Genomic DNA, 12,537 nt, shown 5'->3' with positions numbered 1-12,537 from the left:
AGAGCAAGGCTCTTTGGAGGCCACATTGCCCATCCTGCCAGCCCTGCTGGACCCTCTCAGCAGACAGCGAGTCTGCAGAGAGGCCCCTCAGTCAGCGGACCCTGTGGCCCTTCACCTAGGGTTGCTTAGTCTGGAGCCTGCAGCAGCTCTGCAGAGATCAAGTTCACTGTCAGAGGTTCCGGAGACCCGCATGTCTCCTGCTCCACAAGGTGAGCAAGCAGTTCCTGTCCCCAGCAGGGCAAAGGAATTTAATCTGGTAGATAATATAAATCGACCACCAGTCCAATCCTTGTGCAAGCCTGTTGGCCCATTCTGCTGGCTCTTGAAAGAGTTAACGGGGCCTTTTGACTTCATACATCGATGGAGTTCAGTGAAATCCCTCGCAGGGGTTTCTATGAAAGTCATGGCTTTCAGTGTGCGAACTAACCTTTAACAAGTGAGAGAAGTTCATAGAATCGGGATGACCAGCTCATTTAGCATCATAACCAGGACAGCTTCCCGAATGAAAGGTACGGCTAGTTGTCATCAAACTAGGGCAAGAGACATGAACCAGGACTGTTTCAAACACACGGGGACCTTGGTCACTCACTCTGTGTGGGGCCAATGAATGGCTGCCATTGAGGCATTTGACACCATTTTTTGTTTTCATAGAAATGTGGGGAGAATATGGGCTGGACAGGTCCACATGGGTGAATTCAACAAAGTACAGTAGACACAAGGGACATCCCTAACTCCTAGGCCTTTGAGCTGCCTCTTCCATCTGAAATACTCTCTTCCCACAGTCCCACATGGATCCCTCAATCCACCTTCCCCCTTTCCTTGTTCCTACATCGACTTCTCAAGGATGCTTTCCCCAATCACACCTTTAAAATTGAGAGCCCTCCTCCCCACCTCCCTTTCTCTGCTTCCTCATCCCCCTCTTATCTGGTACTCCCTGAGGTGGACTCAACCATATGTTTACAGAATCATTCAATTAATTAATGGATTGCTATCAGACTTTGGAGTTTGGAGGATATCTTGGGTGATTATGCTCTACAATTTTGGATAAGAATACCAAAGCTATGGTGGCAACTTGGGAGGAGAAACAAGAACTGAAAGCAGTAGTGAGTTCATTCAGCTAGCCATAGTCTTGAGCACCTACTGTGTGCACCTGTTCTGAGGGCCAGGGTGCAACAGTTGAGCAGGCGACCCAATCCCTGCAGAATTAAAATGCAGTAATGAAGCTGGGCACTGGTGGTTCATACCTGTAATTCTAGCTACACAGAAGGCTGAGATCCAAAGGATCATAACTGCAGCCCAAGGAGAAAAGTCTGACAGATTCCATCTCGGAAACAACTAGCAGAAAGCAGCGCTTGAGCCATAGCTCAAATGGTAGAGCATGCCAAGCCAGTAAGCTGAATGAGTGCAAGGCCCTAAATTCAAGCCCTAAGACCTCCAAAAAAAACTGATATTGACTCCAATTATTAAGACTTAACTAGCTGTTTACAGGAAGTATAGAAGATAGAAAAAAAATGAAACTCCATGGAAAAGCAATAGAGCATCTTCAAAACATGGCACAGTGATTAGGACAAAGGATTCTGTTTCTCCAGTAAATCTGAGGCATGGGAAAGAGAGAGGCACAAGAGCCAAAGTAAAGACACTTAGGAGACATGACAAGCAAATGCTGTGTGTGAGGCAAATGCTGTGTGTGAGGCTTTGAAGGATCTTTATTTAAAAACAAAACTGTAAAAACAAATTGATAGAATTAAATAATTCTGAATGAAAACGGCCATGTGGAGAATTTAAAACTATTCTGCTAATTGTGTCCATTTCCACAGTCACGTGGCCCCTCTGTCGGAGATGAAGTTAAAATCTCACTGGTGAAAAGACATTGTGTTTGACGTTTGCTCTGAAGGACTCGAGCCTGCAAACTCACAGATACGGGAGGGGAAGAAAGATGGGGAAAACATAGCCAAGACCAAGTTTACAGTTGTTGAAAGTTGCTAATGGACATTAAGAGTCACTAGCTATCCTCTCTGCTTTCTATAATAAAAAAATATATGATCCAGGAATCACTTATTTTGAAGAGAGGGATGGAGGGAAGAAGGAAAGGAAAGAGGAAGGGAAGAAAAGAAGGAAGGAAGGGGGGAGAGGGGAGGAGAGAAGAAGGAAGGAAGGAAGGAAGAAGGGAGGGAGCAAGGGAGGGATGAGGAAAGGAGGGAAGGAAGAAGGGAGGGAAAGGAGGGAGGGATGGGAGAGGGGAAGGAGGGAGGAGAGAAGGAGGGAAGAGGAGGAAAGCAAGGAAAGGAGGAAGGAAGGAAGGAAGATGGAGGGAAGGAAGGAAGGAAGGAAAGAAGGAAGGAAGGAAGGAAGATGGAGGGAAGGGAGGAAAGGGAGGAAGGAAGAAAGGAAGATGTAGGCAGAAAAGAACATGAAAATGCATCTGGAAAGCCCAGATTCTGAAAATGAGAAGTCCTGAGAGTCACACCAAGGAGCGAGGGATACTGAGGATACAAGTGATTATCCTGTAAAGATAGCAAAATGGAACTCACTAAAAGCTCTTAAATAATGCCAAGTGGTAAAGACAGAGAAAGTAAGAGTAATTAAAGGGGGGAGCCAATCTGATTAAAGTACTGTATAGGCATGTACAATTAACACATACACAAAATAAAAGCATATGACAGGAAGATAAAAGGAGGTCCAGGTGCGGTGTGGGTACTGGGGAATTGGGGAGGGTGAAGAACACCGCATTTGCTTCACATCTGTGGTGAATATACTGTATGTCCAGTACAGGAACAACGTGGCTTACAGGGATTGGTGCGAGAAGGGAGTGGGTGGGAGGAGGGAGAGTGGTAGAGGTGCTGAGTGGATGAAGGTGCATTGTGTGCACGTGTGCACAGATCAAAACGAAACCCCTTTGTTCCACTAATGGATGGCAATTAACGAAGTGATTGCTCTTCCTTGCAACCCTAAGTTCAAATGTCTGGTGCTAACCGGGTCCCCTTTGGAAAGTATGGAAAGACAGGTTTCCGTTCAATACAGAGAACTGGCTGAGCAGCTCCCCATAGGACCTTTCCCTGGACCTTCCCCAGCTGTTCCTCCCCCCCCCAACCCACCCCACTCACCCGAGAGCCCTCTATTCTTCCAACCTCGAGCCATCCTGAGAGCATCTTGGAATTCCTATCTCACAGCCTTTGCCCTACATCCCATTGGCCAGAATTGTGGGCACTTCTTTGTCCCTGCTGATTGTAATTCTTGTCTGCACGGAAGTTCTAGATGGCTCTCTTCTCCCCCACCCTCACCCAGGCCCTGCTGTCTTCAATGTCCCCTTTGAGAGAAGAATGTCTTTTACATATTCCAAGCGCTTAGGTTATGCTGATGGCTGCTGTGTGTATATGACAAGCATATGATATGGAGCTTAGAAAAGCGATATATTATCCTTACAGAGAGAAATCACAGATAAGTTATATACTATCTGTTATCCTGAGTCTTCCCCCTGTTTCCCACAACCCTGTGGACCTTTGTCATGTGTGTAAGTGGCTAAAGTCCTGATGGGCTGGTGTTTTCATTCTCACATCAGTGCAATGACCGATTTTGTAAATGCAAGAGGGGAGGACACTTCCTCAAACTCACACGGGGGTGGGGGGGGGTCTCATTTGAATTCAGGTTTGTGTCGGGTACCAAAGTTTCTAATCATCTCAAGGAAAGTCAGGAGGATATCTTCAGTTTGCCTACATAAATCATGATGGCTCATAATACCTATGTAAGTGTCTACAGGGCGTGTGTGTGTGTGTGTGTGTGTGTGAGAGAGAGAGAGAGAGAGAGAGAGAGGAAGAGAGAGAGAGAGAGAGAAGATCTCTATACTCTCCCCTTATTCATTGAGTCTATTCTTTCCAGCTTCTTGTCTAGCAAGTGGTTAAGTGTCCAGAACCATATGGGTGAGGAATCAAGGCTGTCCTGTAACTGACCATCTTTCTGTTCCCCTGTACCCATATTGAACCCCAACTTTGGACAACGTCTGCACAGCTGGAGAAAAAAAAAATCACTGGGACTCCTAGTCCCAGCTTCTATACTAAATAGATGGGAAATCTTTACAGATATGCTTAGGATCCAGACAGAGAGGCAAGGGCTAGCCAAGGTCCCCAGGAAGTTGAGGGGTGAAGGAGGGAGGGAGGTGAGGAACCCATGAGGCCTCCAGTATAATCACTTCCTGTGGCCCAGGCTAGGTAGCAGGTGCTTTGGGAGAAGAAGACCTCACCTCCCCCACCCATTCCGACCCTGCCTCCCCACCCCCCACACACCAGGGCCCTGACCGCTGTGTGACCCTCTACGGGTGGGGACTTGTTTTCCCTTGGGGAGGAAGGTTACAGCTCAGTTATCTCCAGCGGGCAATAAAGTCATTTCGCAGCAATTAGAATCCTAACCAATGTCAGTCATTTACAGCTCCCAAACAATTACACAGTGGTTCTTATCGCCTAAGAATCCTGACATGTTATATGATGCTATTTGAAGGGGGTCATAAAGAGGACCGGGCTGAGGGGTGGGGAAAAATCTGGGGAGACAAGGAGGACAGATGGCTGCCAACAGCCCTGGAGAGAGATTTTTTTTAAAGCCTCCTCCATCAACTGTGTCAAACTCCTCACCAGGAACTAAGTAGGACCATAGTGGCCATCCTGACAAGTTTCCACTCCAGAATCACAGAACCCTAGAGCAACATCCAGCCCAGCAATTCCCAAATTAGATACCCTGGACTCCGAGTGGTTGGTGACGAGTCAAGTCAGTAGGTGTTTGGTTAAAAAAAAAATGACGCCAAGAATGATCATCTGTGTCACATACAAAAATAGAACAAGGAAACTCGATGAGACGGGTTGGGGAAAGAGGAGGAAGAAGAATGAAAGAGGCGGCTCTGGTCAAGATGCACTCTAGCCACCAAAGGACATCTTAAAGTGAAACACCTGTGAACAACTCTTTGATGTCATTTTTTTTAAGTGACACCAAGGTGGAGCCTGTTGGGAACTTTGTGACCTGTACCTCTGTCTTGGAAATTCTGAGGGCTTCTGAAGAGTGCTCTGGGTTCTAGAAAGGTCTGTGGAACAGGATCTGTGGGAAAGCTTAACTCGGTGACACCTGCAGGCCTTGGACTCTGACCACTGAGCTTTTTGCTCCAATCGGAACTGAGACCAGACTGATTGTCATGTTGTCTCCTGTCTCCATCTGAAGTTGGATCCAGAGGGTGCTGTTACCATGGCAACAGGTGCACCGGGTTAAAATAGGGTCTTTCTCAGCACAAGGAAGCTAGAAATCTGAGGTACCTTTGGAAGATAAAGGGATGGCCCTCATTTCTTTGTCTTTTCTGAGAGCACCTGAAAAGGCAGCAAAAGACAATCTTCTGACAAATCAGAAATGGGGTAATCAATTGAAGGAGCAATGGAGCTCACCTCTAAAGGGAGACTTTCTGCAGGTCCCTATGGGGCACAACTGACCAGTGAAGAAGATACTTTCTGACAATCAAGAGGGCAGGCAAGCCAGATGCCAGTGGCTCACGCCTGGAAACCTAGCTACTCAGGAGGCTGAGATCTGAGGATCGTGGTTCGAAGCCAGCGCTGACAGGAAAGTCTGTGAGACTCTTATCTCCACTAAACTACCAAAAAAGCTGCAAGTGGAACTGTGGCTCAAGTGGTAAAGCACTACCTATGAGCACAAAAGCTCAGGGATAGAGCTCAGGCCCTGAGTTCAAGCCTCAGGACTCACACACGCACGCACATGCGCACGTGCACACACACACACACACACACACACACACACACGAGCAAGTAGTAAGCTCCTTAAAGGCACAAGGGTGTAAGCCAGATAAAGACAGGCCCTGTAGGAAAGGAGTATTCAGGTAGAAAGTGCAATCTATATGGCTCAAAGCAGAATTTAAAGGTATCAAGCAAGAGCCAAACCAGAGAAATTCCCTATTGTGGTGCTTATAATCTGATGGGGAAAGGAAAGAAATAGGTACAAATCAAAGAAACTAAGAAATACACATCATGTCAGTGAATCAGAAGGCTTTTAAGCACTTGATGTGGGATGATGGCAGAGGGTAAAGCCATGGACCTTTCTGCCTGGGCTGGCTTTGAACCTCAACCCACAGATCTTAGCCTCCTAAATAACTAGGATTACAGGTGTGAGTCCAGGGTGCCATATTTTATGGGGATTTTTTTTTATTTGTGCTTCCTTTATATTTAGACATATGAAGCATTTCTTCATATACTTATTGGCCATTTATACTTTTTTGAAGAACTATCTGTTTGGTTCATTTGCCCATTCGGTAATTGTCTATTTACTAATTGAATTGTTTGTCTTTAGGCTTTAATTTTTGGAGCTCTTTATATGGTCTAGATTTTAATTCTTTCTCTACTGAATAGCTAACAAGAATTCTCTCCTGTTCTGTTGATTGTCTCTTGATTCTGATACTCGTTGCTTCTGATGTGCAGAAGCTGTGTGTGTGTGTGTGTGTGTGTGTGTGTGTGTGTGTGCACGTGGGTCCTGGGGGTTGAAGTCAAGGCCTGGGTGCTGTCCCTGAGCTATACCACTTGAACCACCCATGTCTTGCTTTTTGGTTGTTAATTAGAGATAAGAGTCTCAGAGACTTTGAATGACAGTCCTTCAGTCTCAGCCCCCTGAGTAGCTAGGATTACAGGTGTGAGTCACTGTGGTTTGCAAGGGCTTTCCACTTGGACGCAGTCCCATTTGTCAGTTCTTGCTCTTACTTCCTGAGTAATTGGAATCCTCGTTGGAAACTGGTTGTATACGCTTTTCAGGTTTCTTCTATGTTTTTCCTAGTATTTTCAAAGTTTCAGGTTGTACATCTACTGGACAGTACAAGTCTCAAGAGGCTCTGTCCCTCAATTTCCCACCAAGGAAATACCATTATCATCTACCTCCTGGTGCTGCTAGGAGGATTCTAGATGGCATGGTGCTGTGTATAGGCTCACCAAGTGAGTGTAGAGTCACTTACCCAATCAGCGTCTTTGTACTGTAGGCTTCCATACAGTAATCAAATATGGACCTGGTGGCCTGAGCCTAAACCTGTTGTTAAGGTGATGATGATGATGATGATATAGATCTTGCTAAGAAGCTCAGATGACCTCAAATTTATGATTCTTCTGCATCAGGGCTAGGATTTTAGGTGTGAACCACTGATTAACCACAAAAGAGCCAGAAGTGAAGGTGCAGTTCAAGTGATAGAACATCAGCCTTGAGCCAAATTGGTAAAAGATAGCACCTAGACTCTTACATCCAAGCCCCAGTACCAACACACACACACACACACATTCCATCTCACTCTAGTCTAAGTGGCAATCACCAAGAAAATGAACAACAAATACTAGCAAGCATTGAGGGACAGTTATGTACTATCTGTTATCATTTACATTAGTTCTGCCCCTGTGGAAATCAGTATGGAGCTCCTCAAAAACTAAAAACAGAGTCCTGCAATGACACTCTAGAACACAGACCTGAAGGAATGTAAGTCAGGACCACACCCAGCTTATGGCAGCGTTGTTGAGAACAGCCAAGCTATGGAAGCCACCCAGGTGCCCACCGATGAATGGATGAAGTGTGGTATATATACGCTACTGAGTATTATTTGACCATTTAAAAATTGAAATCATGTCATTTGCAGGGAAGTGGGTGGAACTGGAGCTCATCATGTTAAGTGCTATAAGCCAGGTTCAGAGAGACAAATGTCACTTGTTTTCTATCATAGGCCTAAGAACCAACCAGTATCTTTCTCCCCTCTCTGTGGGTTAACAGAGAGAGGAATGAATTCATTTTCCCTCCTATATTAAAAGGAAACATTTACTTTCATTAAATATATATTTAGCACATTCTATGACATTAAAAAAACAGAAATTGGAAAAGGATTCAGACCAAAAATCTCATAAAGCAAACAAGGGTGTTATTTAATACCTTTTCATTAACATTAAGTGCAATCAATTTATATGAGCATTAAGTTGAGCCTGTGGATTTGACTATTTCCTCATTATACACCCACAACCTATGCACATGTGTGTGTGTGTGTGTGTGTGTGTGTGTGTATTTCCATGAACCTCTCACCAGGATGAAACATTTTATTTCCATGATGAATACAAATAATAATTATACGATGGCGTTAAAAGGCCTTGTAACTCGATCAACATACTTATCCCTACCCCCACAGTGACTGCAAACATCTCAAAATATTTTGGATGTGAATAAAGAAGCACATGCACTACAGAATTACAAATGTTTGAGGACTCTGATAGCTGGATTCCAGTGTATTTGGGGTTCTCGGTGATTTCATCAGATTTAAAAAGCACAACTGGAAAAGGGGCTCACAGTGTCGCCAAACCACCAAAGAAACTTCATAGCTCAAATATATGAGTGTAAGTGGAAATGATTAAGGGAAGGGATGCTAAAAAAGAAATGTACTCACTACCTGACCTAAGTAACTGTAACCCCTCTGTCCATCACCTTTATAATAACAATAAAAACATATTTAGAAATAAAATATGAGCATGTCACACGCTCCACCCAGGAATGGTTCTGCTCCACCTTAGTTCCTGACCCCTAGAACTCCAGAAGTCCCTTTACTCACGAGCCCCTCCAGGCTACCTCGGGCTCAGCACCATCCAGGTCTTCTGGCTCAGCTCCTCACCACTGGCCTTCATCTTGCTGAAAGCAATTTCACTCTCTGCTGGAATGTTGGCCCATAGCCGCTGGAACCCATCTGCCCACCAGAGTTCCTCTGCCCACTTACAAGAAAAGCTCCCTGCTCTGTAACCCACCTAGGGAGAAGACGTTCTTAGCCCTTGCTGATAGTAGACATGCATTCCCACGGTTGGGCTACCCCTGCAGCACCTTCCGAATCAATGAGCCCAGCTTGCAACTCCCAATGCAATCCGCTGTCATCTGGAGACTCTATTCCTTGCCTTTCAGTGAGCTGAAGGCTGGAATTAAAGACTGTCACATCACCGTCAGCTAGTCCTCCTTCAGCCACCTGCCCCCATCAGCACAGCCCTCCAGGAGGGCCCTGGGAGGTTTCCCCGCTCTGATGCTCCACAGAAGCTGAAGAGTCCCACGTTTTGGGTTGTCAGGTGGGGACAACAGCATGGCGATTTGCTGTCCGTGTCACCATGTCCAGCCTGTTCTCTAGTGTATCACAAAGCCTCTGAGAAGCTGCAGGGGGGCAGAGGAGACAACCAATGGGGAGATTCTAGATGCGGGTCCTGTTGGATGGGTTCTAAACAGCAGCAGCCTGGCACCCCGCGCTCATGTCTTCTGTAGATGGAAAGAGAGCCATGGATGAGCCTTCTCTGAGGTCTTGGGTGTCACAGCAAAACCACTCAACACCAGGAGCTGCCTCTGATCTCACTTCCAGGTCCTCACTTCCAGGAGGAAGGCTGAATGCCACCTCTCGGAAGAGCACAAGGAGGAGGGGGAGGGGGTGACAGGCCAGCCCTGCAGCCCTCAGAGTCTACTGGGTGAAAGAACACCGGGGGGTAGCACCTTGCTACAGTCAGCTACCTCTCCGTGTCGTTTTGTGCTGTTGTTTTATGTCATTAATTGTTTTTTAAACAACAGGATCACTCCTGGTCTGCTGCAGTGACTCTAGCAGTGCTCAGATTATATGTGTGTGTGTGTGTATACTATATAGTGTACACACACACACATACATATATAAAGCCAGTCGGCTCCTCTCCCCTCCATTGCAGCCATGCCCTAAGCCCAAGGACAGAGCCATTGTCACCTTCCCAGCTGATATCTGGGAGCAGGGAGAGAGGAGCTGGCATTGGGGAGCCCATGGACTTCCTCTGGCCTCTGGCCTCTCAGCCCTGAGACAGAAAAGGGGTGCTGGCAGGGAGAGCTAGAAAATGGCCTTAAAGGCAAGGCTCAAGCTGTGCCACATGGAAGGTTACCCTCACCTAGCTTCAAGGGCCATGACCCCCCCACCCCCATTTCCAGAATCACCCACTGCGCCCCTCGCCACAGAAATACTGCCCTGAAAGCCGGGCACTGGTGGCTCACGCCTGTCATCCTAGCTACTCAGAAGTCTGAGATCTGAAGATCACGGTTCAAAGCCAGCCTGGACAGGAAAGTCGGTTCAAAGCCAGCCTGGACAGGAAAGTCCAGACTCTTTTTTTTTTTTTTGGGGGGGGGTCCGGTCATGGGCCTGAATTCTGGGCCTGGGTGCTGTTCCTCAGCTCTTCAGCTCAAGGCTAGCGCTCTACCACTTGAGCCACAGCACCACTTCTGGCTTTTTTTCTGCTTATATGGTGCTGAGGAATCGAACCCAGGGCCTCAAGCATGCAAGGCAAGCGCTCTACCACTGAGCCACCTTCCCAACCCCGATGAGACTCTTATCTCCAATAAACCACCAGAAAAATGGAAATGATGTTGTGGCTCAAGTGGTAGAGCACTAGCCTTGAGCTGAAGAGCTTGGGGACAGCGCCCAGACTCAGAGCTCAAGCCCCACTGCCCCGAACCTGGCAATGTGCACAAGATCCAGCCCTGCCAGGATGTCTAGGGGAAAAGGCCAGAGGCCCAGTCTCTGGTGAGCCTTGTCCCACCATCCGACGCCATCCTCACCTCTCCATCCTCGGCTCCTGCAGACCTCACTCTCCAGCCACACCTGCCTTCTGAGCCCTCACTGTCTAGTTCCAGCCACCTGAAGTTACCATTCCTGCATTCAGCCATGCTTTCTTCCACTGCCAATTTTAGGTGGAGACAAATGGGTGCTCTTTATCGTTGTAAGGAATAAGAGTAGGTGGGCCCACACATGCTTCATCTTGCCTAACTGCTAGACCCTCACAGCCAAGCTATTACAGGTAAGGAGGTGGTAAAACCCCCTCAAAGCCCAGAAGTGTGGCAAAATGAGTCCTGGCAAAGAAATTCAAGAAAGGGGAGAGGGGAGCAAATGCTGAGGGGTCTGGAGATGTCATGAAGGTCAGGCAAATGCCTAACTGACCCGAGAACTAAAGAGAGAGACAGAGGCAGACTGACTGATGGACAGATGTGGAGGACGGGCTTTCCAGAGCAGAGGCAGAATGCACCGAGTCCCTGAGGCAGGAAGGGAAGGCCGATGGGAAGGCAGGGATGGCCGGCCCATCCGGGAGGAAGGTTGGGAAATCCCTGGGACCCATCCTTAGGGCTGTCTTTGAATTTGTCACAATGTCGCCAGCCAGGCAGGACAAAGTTGTTTCCTTATCAAGTATGGGATCTCTGAAATTACATTTACAACCCTAAAGCAAAGTTCAGTTTCCACTTCCATATGACCCTCAGGAACAAGAACAAGATGTTCCTTCGCTCAGCCGCTCGCACTGCGCACCTACTATGTGCCCGACGCTATCCTCGTCCTGAAGAGCCAGCAGCAAACAAGACAGGTGCTGTATACCCTGGGCAGCTTCGTACATAGGAGCCAGAGGTAAGTCCTCCCCAGGCGCTGTCATTCCTTAATTGCTGTTGTGCCCTGTGCAAAAAGCCCCAAGGGAGCCTTCCTCCTGCCCGTTTTCTGAATGTCTGGCAGACCCACACTCACCTCCATCTGTGACTTAGCACCCATCACAGAAGCCAACAGCTGGCCACCAGGGCTGGGGTGGTTTCACAGTTACACATGCACGACCCTTTGGAAAAGACAGGGCATTTGAGAGGGTGCCATTCCAGAAGCTTCTCACAAGGGTCTGGGTGGGTCACCAACTTGAACAAACATCAAAGGTGGGAACTTTGCTAATAGATGTTTCTAGAACATGTTCTATTCAACACGCAACTGCCCTGTCTATTTTAAAACCACATTCTTGGGTGATTTTCCATGAGCAGGTCAGCTCAGAGACTTGCATTTGCAGATAAGATGCGGTGAATCTCTAAGAGAAAACAGTGTCTGCTGCCTCCCAATCTCCCCCACCCCACCCCACCCTGCCCCCTTGGTCCTGGGGCTTGAACTTGCCCTGGGCGCTGTACCACTTGTGCCACAGAACCACTTCTGGCTTTTTCTGAGTAGTTTATTGGAGAGAAGAGTTCATGGACTTTGCTGCCTGGGCTGGCTTCGAACTGTGATCCTCAGAGCTCAGCCTCCTTGCTTCCCTATCTTATTGGATCCAGAACATTCCTTGCTAGGGACTCACACATCGGCATTTTCCCACACAGGGTTAGGAAAACTCAGTCTTAGGATTAACCTCTCTGGCTGAAGAAGCCAATGAGCCGCAGCAAAGCGATTTCTCTTCCAGCTGGAAAGTGTTCTTGTTACCACGCAGTGACCCCTCAGCTCCCCACACACAAATGCTTGAATGCCTCCAGCCACGAGACACTCATTTCCTGCAGGCCATCCCAGCCCTATTATTGGGGATGGGATTCTATCCGAGCCCTTGCTCACTTGAACAAAGCCTAAAAAATCACCTCCCTAACCCATGCCTCTATTGATAAGAGTCGTATAAATGGCTACCAGTTATTGCACACCAACTAGGTGCCTGGCTGGGTGAAGCATTTTTCCCCCATGATCTTGACCCAACCCTTTTGGACTCATTCTCCCCATCAATA

Source organism: Dipodomys ordii, unplaced genomic scaffold, assembly GCF_000151885.1.
Source record: "Dipodomys ordii isolate 6190 unplaced genomic scaffold, Dord_2.0 Scaffold79, whole genome shotgun sequence".
Classification (NCBI taxonomy): Eukaryota; Metazoa; Chordata; class Mammalia; order Rodentia; family Heteromyidae; genus Dipodomys; species Dipodomys ordii.
This window is presented reverse-complemented; position numbering follows the sequence as displayed.